General features: G+C 38.0%; 1 long non-coding RNA gene across 3 annotated transcripts in view; it reads right to left on the bottom strand.

The window, feature by feature from the left end:
- LOC133253943 (uncharacterized) overlaps positions 1 to 13254 on the bottom strand; it is a 259624-nt gene that overhangs the window by 153528 nt on the left and 92842 nt on the right. For 2 of the 3 annotated variants that reach the window (XR_009738503.1, XR_009738505.1), the window contains exon 4: positions 372 to 499. This is a non-coding gene — a long non-coding RNA (uncharacterized LOC133253943). Of the gene's footprint in view, positions 1 to 371; positions 500 to 2761; positions 2869 to 13254 lie in introns of all 3 variants that reach the window. The other variant, XR_009738504.1, reaches the window with a different exon arrangement.

Here is a 13254-nt window from a genome sequence, read left to right as displayed (position 1 = left end):
TTTTATCAATGAAGACAAAAAGAGCATAGAGAAAGGAATATACTTTCCTTATTGGCAATGCCAAAGTGGAAAGGAAAAGTGTCTGGTCAAGAGGGATGCCTTATTCCCTGAGCAATTTAACTGCTGTCTAGACAGTTCTAAGTAGCAGTTTTATAGATGCAATGTTGATAAGCTAGTCTCCAAAACTTTTTCAAAATGTTTCTATTTTGGATCTTAATCTGATTCATAACCAGCACTTCTAAAACTTTTTAGTAAAGACATGCAAAGTCATAACAAAAGTATAATATTATTATATTCCATGATGCTCCCTGTGTCAGTGACAGGTCATAGATAACTATCAGATATATTTGTTTATGTATGCAAATACATACCTTAATGTAGTCATTCTTCAACACAGATGTAATCCTGCACCCTAGAGAGATTTTATTGCAGTTCATAAAATTGGAATCAGAAGATTCAATTTAGTCCAACCTCCTTTTTGGGGCGACCAGAGCTTTATCTGAAAGAAAGTTGAAATATTACATGTAGTATTAGAACATAAAATTAAATTCTGCTATCTCAGAGGACAAGTTCAGATTTAATAAAAATGAATGCGACTGCTCATTCATTCAAAGAAACACACTCTCATTTTCCTACAGATGCTTCAGTAAAGAGAACACTAATCTAATTATAGTATTTAAAAAAATAAACTGTCTTTGTGCTGGCTATAAAATAAACAACACAGCTGCAGGGCCTGCCGAGCTTCACTTACTAAAGAAAATACCTTTTGATGATTAACAAAGGCAGATTTGTTTGAAACATGAATATGCTCACTGGAGTCTCCTGGATGGAGGGGATTTTTCAGAAAGGAAGGATTTCAACGAATTGAGGAAAATGTAAACCGAGATAATTAGAGTTAGATAACTTTTGCTCCCTTTTGATTTATAGTATTGGCAGGGTTGAAGGATAGGGGGTAGAGAGAGTAAAGAATGAAAGAAAAATATATTGGCTTCCTAAAACCAATCTAATTATTTTTGACATAGAACTTTTATATGAAGACCTTTTGGGTAAAATGGCTCAGTTATACTGTAACAATTTTTAGAAATCGTTACATTATAACTGTAACTGACTCCTATGTTAGGCAGTGGAGAGTATGACTTATATTCTGGGGTGAGGTTTAGCTGCAGATCCCTGAGCAGGTAAGTCTTACCTAAGCTCATCTCTACAAGATTATCAGAACAATAATGAGAAAGTTTCCTGTAAATTAGGCATTTGGCACAAAATTGGCTTAGATACCATACTAAGCCAATTGGGCTGCTTTTGAGTGTGAAGGGGATATACTTAATAATTAATTAATTAACCTGCTGGGGCAATACACATAAATTGTTGCTGTCCCTGCAAGCCTTGATCTATGGTCACCCTCCATAGAGAAAATGTTGTTAGTCCTTGGCAGAATGTCCCTGTGTATAAGACTGTGGCTAATTCTCTCATTTTACAGTTGAGGATACAGATGATGATCAAACCCTTTGAAGTCTCATAGTTCATTAGTAGCAGAACAGAACACAGGTCTCCTAAAAATTCCTTTCTAAAAACACAGTAGCCAAAGATTCCCACCCTTGGTCTATCTAAAGAGTTGCCTTTTTTAGAGATGTTTCTTTAATCTGTAGATACATAGTACAAAAGATCTTCCCCAAATTATAAAACTTATTACCGAGTGGTTATTAAGCCAACAATACTGTATAACCCAACAAGGAAAAATTTTAAATATTATCAACACTTTTCCTTGGAAAGAAAGGAACCAGATCTCAAGGAAATGAGTCACAGGACAGACATTTTTCCATGAGAGAATCCATGTAAACGGGATTCCTAGGTGGCTCAGTGGTAAAGAACCCGCCTGCAAATGTGGGATTTGAAGGAGATGTGGGTTCAATCCCTGGGTCATAAAGATTCCCCTAGAGGAGGAAATGGCAACACACTCCAGTATTCTTGCCAGTAAATTCCATGGAGAGGAGCCTGGTGGAGTCCACGGGCTCCCAAAGAGTGGGACACGGCTGAGCGGCTGAGCACACGTGCACATGTGCACACATCTGTGTGAAAGAATTGCCTAAAGCTTTCGAAGGCATCACAGTAGCTGAAGGGCAAACACAAAGATATTCCAACCAAAAGTCATTTCACCTCTTACAAAGCTTACCAGCTACCTTTGAATATTCTTCCTCTAAATGCAAAGAACCCGGTTTCTACAGCAAATTTTTATTACTGTTTTACAACTATTTCTATTAGTTTTCTTGCTTTCATCTTACATTTCCTTAGGAATAGTCATAGACCATGACAGATCATGACATCTTGCAAGTGGAAATTAAAGAGATCTAAAATAGATACTACTTATTGGACTATAATGCTGGGTTTGCTGTGCTCTCATATACTCCCTTAGTGATGTTAAAGTGGCAGAGTTCACTATAGGGACATCTGTAGGGAAACAGATAGGGACACTATAGGGACACTATAGGGAAACACAAAAGGGAGACATTCATGTACTTGTACACCACCTGGAAAAGGCTGTGCAACCTGGATTCATAAGAAGAACTAATATTGCCTATTAGCAGGCTTTGTTCAAGTTGCCTGGCAGGTATGCCAAGAAAGTCTGGAACTAGGAAAGTTCTAGACATGACACTTCCAAAGGTCCTGTCTCTTGAAGTCATAAACAGTATTTATTCTTTCAGAAGCAAAGTGGGGCAATACACATGGAGGACTAGCGTGTATTGACTCAACCAAGGAAGCTCACCTGAAACTTGAGTCCTGAGCTTTTGTTGGGGTCCCATCTTAGAGACAAGGCTGACTGAGCATGTGGCTCATCTCAGTCTCCAGCTGCTTTGAAAGTCCAGCTGACACCTTGTGACACAAAGTAAATCAGCATAATTTATAGTGTTAGATTATGTAGGATGATGGTCTTAGGCCTGCCGGTAAACAGAATCAGTTTTTTGAAGCCAGGTATCCTGGGATTTAGAGACAACTTTGCAAGGGATAGAAGCTAACTCCTCTCTTTGGAAAGGTTCATTTCTTTATTGCACACCTCTGCAGATGACATTCCTAAGAATCTGTTTCAGGTCTCTGCACTGACTGAGCTCTGCTATTCCTCCTCTCACCCATCACCCACCCACCCACTCACCACTTCTCACTGTGTCTTCCTGTTTTGGTGCCCCTACCAACTGGTACACTTGATCAGAACTTCAGCTCAAATTTCTAAGAGAAAGAATTGGTCCAGTTTATCCCCATAATCTGTGTGGGTGTAAAGATTTATTAATAGCCTCTTTGTGGGCTTCTGACTAATCCAACTAACCCTCATTTGACTGTCTTTAAATCAAATCACAACCTTCATCCTATGAGCTGTAACCAAGAGCAATGAATCGCTGGTGTTTAACCAATGTAACTTAATAAGCAATTGTTTTCAATGTCACCATCTGTATAATAAAACATATGCCTGTCATGAAATACCTGATTTGTTGGTATCATGAATGAAGGATCCAATATAAATAGCATCTCTTTTTAATATGGATAATTAAGAGTAGTTTGATTTCTTCCACAAGAAAACATACTTTTTATTTTGATAAAAAGATAACCAAAAAATAAAAAAGATAAAAAGATAATTGATAACCACACTATCAACTGTTTGGCTTTGAACCTTGTATATGTCATATTTACAACCTGTTTCCCAGTGATTCAAAATTATGCCCATTCAGGGTCAATGATTATTGTGCCACTCAGCAGGTGTAATATATACCTTTTAATAATCACTTGCAATGAGAAGAATAGAAAAGTGTATGTCCTACTGTGAAATCTCAAAAGTAACATTCATTTTATTTTATAATGATTAAAATGGGTATACTAGTACTATGGATCAAATTATGTCACTCTAAAATTCCCCAGAATGCCCTAATCTCCAATGTGGCTCTATTAGGAGACAAGAGCTATAGAAGCAAATAAAGGTTGTTGGTGGTGGTTTAGTTGTTAAGTCATGTCCAACTCTTGTGACCCCATGGACTGTAGCCCACCAGGCTCCTCTGTCTATGGGAATCTCCAGGCAAGAATACTGGAGTGGGTTGCCATTTCCTTCTCCAAAATAAAGATTAAATGAGGTCATGAGGATGGGACATTAATTTAATAGAACTGATGGTCCCATAAGAAGAGGAAGAGACACCAGATTTTCTTTATTTCCACAAACCATAGAGGAAAGGGCAGGTGCATTCAGCAAGAAGGAGGCCACCTGAAAGCCAGAAAGAGAGAGCTCACCAGAAACCAAATCTGCCAGAACCTTGATCTGTGGTTTCTACTCTTCAGGCTATGCTAAATAGATATCTCATGTTTAAGCCACCCGGTTTATGATACCACTTTTTTTTTGGTATGATAGACTGAACAGGCAAATACATCTAAATTTATGGCTAAATACATAAAGAAAGCACCGAATAATTGATGCTTTTGAACTGTGGTGTTGGAGAAGACTCTTGAGAGTCCCTTGGACTGAAAGGAGATCCAACCAGTCCATCCAAAAGGAGTTTGGTCCCGAGTGTTCAGTGGAAGGACTGATGCTGAGGCTGAAACTCAATACTTTGGTCACCTGATGCAAAGAGCTGACTCATTTGAAAAGACCCTGATGCCAGGAAAGATTGAAGGCAGGAGAAAGGGACAACAGAGGATGAGATGGTTGGATGGCCATCACTGACTTGATGGACATGAATTTGAGTAAACTCTGGAGTTGGTGATGGACAGGGAGGCCTGGTGTGGTGTAGTCCATGGGGTCGCAAAGTCAGACACAACTGAGCAACTGAACTGAACTGAACTGACATAAGTGAAAAAATAATTGAATGAATATCTTTATTGAATAGGAACTTAATGAATAACTAAATAAATGAAAACATAGGAAAAATTAGGATTTGAGTATCTTACACTCTCAGAAAAATAATTTTCACCTTAGATATAAACTTAAAATTTCCCCATAAAAGACCTAGAAATTTAGGAAGTCTTTGATCTGACTTAGATTTATAAAATTTATATGATTTTCTGTCATGAACATATTATGATTTTTCACATTTGGTGAAGACAATTGGAAACTTTCATTTGCCACACATTCTGAATGAGACAAGTCATCTGAAGATCAAAAATCAGTGAAGCAGCAGAAAGCATTGGTGAGTGAGAACAATTCACCATGTGACCATCTGTCCCACATTCTGAATTCAAGAGACTTGGCAAGTCTATAAAAATATCATGCATGAACTTTCCTTAATAGTCATATTTTTTACTGCCAGATATATTAATTTTCAATTGCATTTCAATAGGGCATTAGTGATAACCAGTTAGACAAATTCAAGATCCTAATGGAGATATATATCACAGACTTCTTTTTCATATTTAAAGGTAGCATTAAATTTATACCACATTGTTCAGGAATTCATTTATTTATGCTCCATACTTTATGGGTGCTGTGATGCCTCATAAAATTTCATATTAGCTAGAATCTCCTGCTAGGAAAATAATATGGTGGTTAAGTTAATTTGCATTTCTTTACTGCAGATATTTAGCTTTGTATTTTTGTGTCACTCTATATATTTTCATGCATTTTATAAAACTCCTCACCTACAGGAGTGAATTGGAATAGGGAAGTCAGATCGTGCCCTGATATTTTCAGTAAGATTTGCATATAATTACAGAAAATAGAAGTGGCTGAGAATTATTTTAGAGGTGTCTGGACAAATTCCATTATATAAGAAGTACCTACAGACCAAGACACCATCATTACATAAAGGAATATCTGTGTCCCCCTGGCCTCTTTGACAGAAATGGAAATCTAGGAGGGATAAGGTCACTATTTGGGCTTCCCTGGTGGTGCTAGTGGTAAAGAACTAGGCTGCCAATGCAGCAGATGTATGAGACGTGGGTTTGATTCCTGCTGTTGGGAAGATCCCCTGGAGGAAAGCAGGGCAACTCACTCTAGTATTCTTGCCTGGAGAATCCCTATGAACAGAGGAGCCTGGACTGAAGTAACTTAGCACGCAAGAAGGCAAGGTCAGTATTCAGTGGTCAGGAGAGACGATTAACCTGATTTGTTTTTCTATTAGTTTTGAGACTGTAAGATTTATGAGTGCAGAGCCTTGGTCTCTTTTATTCACCAGTATATTCCCAAAACATGGAAATTCCCAGACTGTATTTTTTCCACACATACAGTCATTATACAAAAAATATTATTGAATCATTGACAAGAAAAAAATGAAGCCAATGGCATTCCTTCTGCTGTGAGAAGGAAAAAAAAAAAAAGGGAAATAAGCAAAATTGTTGAAAATTCCTCCTCTCTAAGCCAACTGTCTTCTCAGCTGGGAAAATCCTTGAGAAAAATCTCAAAATAAGTGGGCCATTACAGGCCCGCTTACCACACTCTCTTGAAGACAGAAAAGGAATAGTTTTTCTGTAGCTTTCTACATACTCCTACAAATTAAAAATAAGGAAGGAAAGGTGGCAGAGCACCCTGAGTAGAGAGGTCTTGGATACCCATAGCAGCTTATATGGTACAGGGTGCCTCAGGTATGGTAGATATGAGGGGACAGTGAGCCCTGACAGGCAGAAAGGGCAGTCTGGGGAGAGAGTCCTGAGTGAAGATAATGTCTTAGCTGGCTAGGAGCCTTTGGATGGCTCAAAACTTAGGTTCAGTTCTTAGGACACCGTGGCTTCCTTGACAGAGTTTTCCCAGGAGTTGCCCCCCTGGTGAAAATGCGAGATGAGAGAAAATTCTTTGTTTATCTGACAATTGGACACTGTCTTTTCCAAGGGATTCAGCAGCAGAAAAGAGAGACATTGAATGAGAATAAGAAAACTTTCAGCCTGCTGCCAGGTAGGAAGCAACTACACAGCTTTAGAGTAGAGGAAAATGCATAAGGAAATGGCCAACATTACTTAGGAAAATAGCAGGAACAAAAGATGGGATGCCAAGCACATTTGTGATATCCTGATAGTTTGAATGTCTCTGATATTGCTAAAATTTCTGATTAAACAGTCTTCCATTCAGTCGCTCAGTTGTGTCCAGCTCTTTGTGAACCCATGGACTCCAATACACTAGGCGTCCCTGTCTATCACCAATTCCTGGAGCTTGCTCAAACTCATGTTCATTGAGTCGCTGATGCCATCCAACCATCTCATCCTCTGTCATCCCATTCTCCTCCTGCCTTCAGTCTTTCCAGGCATCAGGGTCTTTTCAAATGAGTCAGCTCTTCACATCAGGTGGCCAAAGTATTGGAGTTTCAGCTTCAACATTAGTTCTTCCAAGGAATATTCAGAACTGATTTCCTTTAGGATGGACTGGTAGGATCTCCTTGCAGTCCAAGGGCCTCTCAAGAGTCTTCTCCAACACCACAGTTCAAAAGCGTCAATTCTTCAGTGCTCAGCTTTCTTTATAGTCCAACTCTCACACCTATATATGACCACTGGAAAAACCATAGCCTTGACTAGATGGACCTTTGTTGGCAAAGGTCTACTTTTTAATAAGCTGTCTAGGTTGGTGATAACTTTTCTTCCAAGGAGCAAGCATCTTTTAATTTCATGGCTGCAGTCACCATCTGCAGTGATTTTTGGAGCCCATAAAATAAAGTCTGTCACTATTTCCACAATTTCCCCATTTATATGCCATGAAGTGATGGGATCGGATGCCATAATCTTAATTTCCTGAATGTTGAGTTTTAAGCCAGATTTTTATGTCTCCTCTTTCACTTTCATCAACAGGCTCTTCAGTTCCTCTTCACTTTCTGCTATAAGTGTGGTGTCATCTGCATATCTGAGGTTATTGATATTTCTCCCAGCAATCTTGATTCCAGATTGTGCTTCATCCAGCCCAGTGTTTCTCATGATGTACTCTGCATGTAAGTTAAATAAGCAGGGTAACAACATACAGCCTTGACGTACTCCTTTCCCAATTTGGAACCAGTCTTTTGTTCCATGTCCAGTTCTAACTGTTCCTTCTTAATCTGCATACAGATTTCTCAGGAGGCAGGTAAGGTGATCTACTAGTCCCATCTCTTGAAGAATTTTCCACAGTTTGTTGTGATCTACACAGTCAAAGGCTTTAGTGTAATCAATAAAGCAGAAGTATATGTTTTTCTGGAATTCTCTTGCTTTTTCTATAATCCAAGAAATGTTGGCAATTTGATCTCTGGTTCCTCTGCCTTTTCTAAATCCGTCTTGAACATCTGCCAGTCCATGGTTCATGTACTGCTGAAGCCAGGCTTGGAGAAATTTGAGCATCATTTTACTAGTGTGTGAGATGAGGGCAATTGTGTGGTAGTTTGAGCATTCTTTTGCATTACCTTTCTTTGGGATTGGAATGAAAATTGACCTTTTCCAGTCCTGTGGCCACTGCTGAGTTTTTGAAATTCTCTGGCATATTGCATGCAGCACTTTTATAGCATCATCTTTTAGGATTTGAAACTGCTCGTCTGGAATCCTATCACCTCCACTAGCTTTGTTCATAGTGATGCTTCCTAAGGCCCACTTGACTTTGCATTCCAGGATGTCTGGCTGTAGGTGAGTGATCACACCATCATGGTTATCTGGGTCATGAAGATCTTAGGGCACAACAATTTGAACAGAGAGGGCAACTTGAAGTTGTGTTTGAACAATACTACTACTTTGATTGGATTTCACAGATAAAACAATAATCTAAAGATGTCTTTATTGAAATTTGTAAAATACTGTGAAAATGTAGATTCTCCTTTATATTTCTATGGTATGGTTTGTACTGTTGATGGTGATTCACTGATTACTTGTAATAAAAATAATGAGGGGTATAAACAGTTCATTGTGAAACAATAATAAAAGCCATGGCTAAAAGCAAAGTGACAGGGACCAGAAGTGACATGTGAGGAGCCACTTCCAACTAAAATCTGTTAAAAATTAAGATTAAGCATCACTGAACTTCCACTGCAGAGGCACGGGTTTTATCCCTAGTCAGGGAACTGAGATCCCACATGCTCCATGATGGGGCCAAAAAAAGAAAAAGATGAAGCATCGCTAATGCTTCATTAGTGATGAAGCATTGGTCAGGATGGGAATCTAAGTGAAAATGTGGTTTGATTTCATACACTCCTTTCTTGGTAATATTGTCATTGGATACATTAAGTTATACTATTATAAATTGTTAAGAAAAATAAATAAATGCACTGACATAAATATTGAAAACTCTGATACATAAATATTAAGAATGAAAATATAAGCAGTATAAACATGCTTTAATTAAAATGTAATGTGATCTATTCAATATGCGTTAGACTTCATTCTTTGCATAGGCAAGTGGACTGACTACACATTCATATTTAGGGAGTATATAGGCCTCTGTTCAACTCACCCCAGACACTGAGACAGGAGACCAGTGACATCTACCTCTCAGATTTGCAAAGTTCTCTCTCTGGATTGTCTATAAATTTTGTCTAGCAGCCAGTACACATTTGTTGGGTTGAACTGATTATGTATGCATAAATATACACATACTCTTGGGATAAATGAAAGAGCCTGATTACTTCGTTCTATTAGTGTTTATCTTCTTAAGGTATTTTCTCTTTCAGCTTACTTCATTTTTGACTCAGAACAAGTCTATTTCTGGGGCTTTGAGCACAATTGATGTTTACTGAATATGCCGTAAAAAAATTTGTTTTACCTCTACTTGTCTAGGATAATGGAGTTTAAGGTCATATAGATACCTGCATGTTTTAGTCATCATTTTTGTTATCAGTTTATATTGCCCTCACATACCAACCACTGTATTACTAATTGCAGTTAATTTCAGCTAAATGTTTAAAAAGTGAATTCTAGTTCAGAAAAAAGTTTCTGGGTAAATATTAAATTATTAATTACTCCTATTATGACTGTTATAGTATATTAAGAGATTAATGAATTTTTCCAGTTGATGAATCAAGAATATATTTGAAGTAGTTTGATCTTTCAGCAGATACTAAAATACTTGAAGTGAAAGGGAACATATTATTTTGTGTCACGTTCTATTCCAGTTTGGACGGCTTATATTTATAACTTCTAGAAGGACGAGTTAAAGTTAGAAGAAAGAAGGGGCAGGGTATTATAATCAGAAGACAGTGTACAAGCACAAGAATGCACTACATATTCAGTTAGCTGTAATCCACAAATACAGTCAGAATACACAGTAGAGAGAAGATGGCTTGATGAGATGATAAAGATCTAGAGGATGCAGAACTAAGGAATTGAAGCTGTATCCTGTGGGGGAAATTTATGCCTAAGGAGCACAGTCAGATTTGAATATTACAAAGATCACTCTAAGAGAATGTAAATGGTATATTGGTGCAGGGAAGTGAATTCTCCAGACACTTATGATAGAACTTTCCCATTAGTCTGTGCAAGAAATAAACCAAATGACAGAAGAGACACTACGGAGCAGGAAACACATTGGAGAATCCTTTACTTGACAAAGATGTCCACATTTCTGGCAGGGAAAATAGCAATAATTGATGATATTTACCAAAATTTGGGAATCCAAGAGAGGAAGAGAAGAGGGAAGGGGATGAGGCAGGGAAAATGATAAGTTCAAAGCCACATTAAGTTTGTGATCAAAGAGAAATCTCAGGTGCAGGTATTCTGATTATCAGTCAATTTGATGATATTATAGCAGAAAGTCTAGGGTAGAAATATTAGAAAATAAGAAAACAATGCCAATAACAAGTAAGGACACTATGAAAAAAGACAGTATCATGGGGAATGGTGAACATGGGATGGAATTAAGAGACGTATTGAAGTAAGATTCAGTAAGACTGGTGCCAAATTGATTGAACATTTAACCATTAGAAAAATGCATTGCTCTTATTAAGCACCAGAGCAAGTGCTGTTTAAAGTATGTAATTTATTCAAGTACAACTTCTAAACTTTAAACAGAACTGTAGTTAAAATTTAGTTTTATGGAAGTATTTTTCTATATCAGGCTATTATGCGTAAACTGTAGGTCAAGGCACATGTTATTCAAGTTTAGTATTCAAAACACCTAGTATTTTTTTTTTTCCTTCTATTTTTTGGCCCCATTGCACAGTATGTGGGATCTTAGTTCCTGGACCAGAAATCAAACCCAAGCCCCCTGCAGTGGAAACACAGCATCTTAACCACTGGATAACTGTGTATATGGCCAGTGTATGTTTATGAAACCAAATTGACACATCTATACTGCAACTTTCATCATATTATGCATTTTTTTCAGCATATACTTACTGAATGTATGCCACAGGCCAGGCCCTTTCCTTTTTGCTATGTATAAAAAGATTGATTAATATTTTTAGATTTAAAAAGTAGTCTAGGCAAAGACAGAAACATGAAATTAAAAGACGCTTACTCCTTGGAAGGAAAGTTATGACCAACCTAGATAGCATACTCAAAAGCAGAGACATTACTTTGCCAACAAAGGTTCGTCTAGTCAAGGCTATGGTTTTTCCTGTGGTCATGTAAGGATGTGAGAGTTGGACTGTGAAGAAGGCTGAGCACTGAAGAATTGATGCTTTTGAACTGTGGTGTTGGAGAAGACTCTTGAGAGTCCCTTGGACGGCAAGGAGATCCAACCAGTCCGTTCTGAAGGAGATCAGCCCTGGGATATCTTTGGAAGGAATGATGCTAAAGCTGAAACTCCAGTACTTTGGCCACCTCATGCGAAGAGTTGACTCACTGGAAAAGACTCTGATGCTGGGAGGGATTGGGGGCAAGAGGAGAAGGCGACAACAGAGGATGAGATGGCTGGATGGCATCACTGACTTGATGGACATGAGTCTCAGTGAACTCTGGGAGTTGGTGATGGACAGGGAGGCCTGGCATGCTGCAATTCATGGGGTCGCAAAGAGTCGGACATGACTGAGTGACTGATCTGATCTGATGATAGAAATTAGTACAGAATGAAAAGCAATCACTAAAAAAGGATATATCAGTCAACTGGTCAGCTTCTTAAGGTGATGAAATATAAGCCAAATGTTGATGTGGAGTAGGAGTAAACCAAGTTCATCGGGGTGGAGGGGGCGTACCCTTGGAGGTATTACAGGCTTGAGAGTCATCTTTGTGAGTAGGATGCAGGGCTGGGAGATCACAGAGCTCTCAGTAACTCTGACAAAATAGTGGAATGATGGAAGGCAGAGATAGAAGAGAATAATGAACCATGAAGATGAACATCAGGTAGGGACAATATGTTTCTCTGCTATGTTTAGGAATCTGAATCAAGAAAAGTAAGAAGAGACAGGCTATAAATTCAACATCAGACATTTTGGGTTAGAATGTGTATGGTTAAAGTAGGCTGACTACTGTAATAAAAAATCATTTCATTATCTTAACAAATAAAAGTTACTATTTCATCAGTATCATAGTCCGGTGAAGGGTGTTTGGGAGGGTCTATGTTTAATGAGGCATTTATGCACCAAGGTTCCTTCCATATGCCTTCCTCTACATTCTTAGAACCTTCTCTGTGGAGCACATGGACAAGCAAAGAATGAGAGGATTCAGGCAAGACTGTTTCATGGGGCAGACCTAAAAGAGGCCTGTATCACATCAACACACATTTTGCTGGTCAGAGGTCTGTAACATGGTCATACCTGGTTCTTCAGGAGACCGAGGAATTTAGCCTACCCTGATGATTCATAAAGGAAGGAAAAAGGATTTGATGAGCAAGTTTCTATCTGTGAGATAGGCAAGGATAAATAAAAAGTAAAGAACTATGTTTTAAGTCTATTAATATATTTATGAGTCCTGAACATAAAACACTGGTAGTTTTAATCATGGAAGCAAATGAAATCCCAAGTACAATCAAGTATATTGAAAATAACTCAGGGGAATTTCAGCATTTCATGGATACATTTTTAAAAGCATGAAAAAGGAATTGAATATAAATGGCCAGAAAAGTACGAGAAGAGTAGGACAGAGAATGTCAAAGTGTCAAGAGAGGGAAAGAATTTCAAGAGGGAGGGAATGATCAAAGGCATGATAAGCTCCAGGGTGGTTAAGTAAAATAGAAACCATTGGCCACATCCTAAAACTTTACTTCAATTCGGTATGACTTCATTGTGTCATTTATATGGTTAAATACCTACAGGAAGGGGACTATGACTGTATCTTGAGCAATAAATAGCCTTAACTCATGATGTCTCAACTTGCTGGAGATGGTTAAGTTTTCTGTATAGTTGCTGATTTCAAATTAGTCTTAATAAAAATGTTAAATCTACATTTACAGTTACTTTCTCATATAAGTTTTAT

This window comes from Bos javanicus, chromosome 9 (genome assembly GCF_032452875.1).
Source record: "Bos javanicus breed banteng chromosome 9, ARS-OSU_banteng_1.0, whole genome shotgun sequence".
Taxonomy (NCBI): domain Eukaryota; kingdom Metazoa; phylum Chordata; class Mammalia; order Artiodactyla; family Bovidae; genus Bos; species Bos javanicus.
This window is presented reverse-complemented; position numbering and strand designations above follow the sequence as displayed.